This window comes from Apium graveolens, chromosome 4 (genome assembly GCF_009905375.1).
Source record: "Apium graveolens cultivar Ventura chromosome 4, ASM990537v1, whole genome shotgun sequence".
NCBI classification, from domain to species: Eukaryota; Viridiplantae; Streptophyta; class Magnoliopsida; order Apiales; family Apiaceae; genus Apium; species Apium graveolens.
Genome location: NC_133650.1, coordinates 64,266,604 through 64,269,017, shown reverse-complemented (window position 1 = coordinate 64,269,017; position 2,414 = coordinate 64,266,604).

Genomic DNA, 2,414 nt, shown 5'->3' with positions numbered 1-2,414 from the left:
TGACCATATAAATTTTGTTTTAACTTAAGTTCTGATTTTATTTTATCAGTACTTGCTCATCTGATTTATTATGGTCATTTTCACTCGGATTTTTTTTCAGAATATTGATGTTGCAGTGAAAAATAATTAAATAAGTGGGAACAGTTTCAATTTTGAATTAAAACTGTTTCACCTTGATTAATGGAATAACTTGGTAAGTGGAACGGTTTTTTCCTTGAAAAACTGCAAGTGGGTAAGTAATGATTACTGTTTTCTCGTGCCCATTAACTATTCGTTTTTACTGCATGTCTGACAGGTGTCCAACGGTTACATTTTTTTTAAAAGTATAAGTAAGATAGAGAGAGGATTTTTTTTTAATCTTTTATTTCCTTTCACACTTTTTCTCTCTATTTGCTTTTACTCTCTTTCTTCTTCTAACGTTGGTTTTTCATATAGACATTCTATCAAACACCTAACAGGCACTTACACATCTCGATTAATTTCATGGCACCTAAGGATTTAATCATAGATGGAGCTAAATTTGTTCCAAACAACTATGCTGTAATTCTTGATAATGCTGAAGCTCCGTCTGAATTGCATTTTGTGCAAGACCTTCTTGCACACAGTGAAATCGGGTATGCATTGACCCAACCTTCCGTCTTCTCAAGCCAACAAGTTCTGACACTTTGGAGGACTGGAAACTTTGATAATGGTGGTCCAAATGGTACTTTTAGTATTGTTTTCGAAGTGGGTGATTCTCAATATGCAGTCACTCCTGGTATAATACGTAAGGCTCTACATCTCCCAGAAGGATGTACTTTTTCAATTCCAGAGGAATCGGCTCTTCAGGAGTTAATGGCCAGTTTGGGGTATGAACAGAGTTTGGCAAAGCTTGGGCAGTTGAAACGGGCTCATATCAGAAGGGAATGGAGCTTCTTCTTCGACTGCATCACTAAAGCTTTTGGGAACAAGTGTTCGAATTTTGATGCCATCCCCATAATGAGTCAGCACATCGGGTATGCCATTATAAACCAAACTCATTTTGATTTTTCAACGGCTATAATTGGTTTTATTGGGGATAGGATGACAGAGGATAGGAATGTTGTCTACTTTGCTAGATTCTGTCAACTTATATATACTTTTTGTACTGATAAACCTCAACTAACCAGTACCTCAACTCCACATTTTAAAGTTGCAAAATGATACTTTAATGACTTGGTACAAGCTGACACTAAGAAACCAGTGGTTAGACCTTTACAGATTCCTCAGTCTGTGAAGCAGATCTTAGTAAATGCTGATCCTGATACTTATAGATCTGTTTATCTTGATGTCCAACCAACAAACACCTCCCAAACACCAAAACAACCATCAGAACATACCACCCATACTACTCAACCAACCCTTAGGAAATATATCAAATCCTATCTCTCCACTTCACAGACAGTTCAACCCTCATCCTCAGAACCTCCTGTGTGTTAGTGTATACTGAAAATATTTATTTGAAGTATGTACATTTATTTCTGGCCAGTTTATTTGAGAATCATTTGAATGTTTACATGTTGTCTAATATTATATATTGTGAACAATCTAGTATCAAATGGGATACAGAATATTAGATTGTTAAATACGGTTATATAATATAATAAGGTTCACAGCACAGGTGGTGTTGGACAATCCACTGGTATGGCTGTAGTATTATTTAGATTAGTTTATATTGACTAATAAATAATACTAGTATACTTTGTGTATATTGAACAGGATCAAATTTAGAATTGTTCCCTTAATATTGATTAAGAAGGAGAACTAAGATTCTATGTTATTATTAATGCTTAGGTTCTTAATCCGGAAATAGTAATTGACACGTGTATATTATTTACATGCTTTGATTTATATATGAAATAATTTTTTTGAATTATATCATTATATTTTGGGTGATGGAATTATATACATGGTGGATATTATTTATTGAAGGAATCCATGTCCTGATAATATTCGGGTTAATGATGTCCCCTTGAAAGCTCAAAAAGATTTAATTATGTGAAACCCTGCAGGTGGAATTTATTCTGGCATAATTAAATAAAGGTTGAGTGGATGATCAAGGATAAAAGATATTAATTAAATAAATTATCAGTAATTTATTTCATTAATTGACATACGATATTTTAAACATGGGGAATTTAGTAAGCAAATAATATTGGAACCAAATTAATTAAATTACGGTATTAGGAAAGGTAGTGCAAATATTAATTCTTTAGTGGATTGAATTAATATTTAATTACATTGGGCTAGGCTCAAGATGTAATTAGAAGGTCCAACCTAATTATCCATGGTCCCTATTGTAGCCTATATATATTCTTATTCTCTTCTTGCTTGGCAATTGTGTGAAAACATATTGTAGCCACCAAGGAGCAAGAAGAGAGGATAACTTGAGAAGA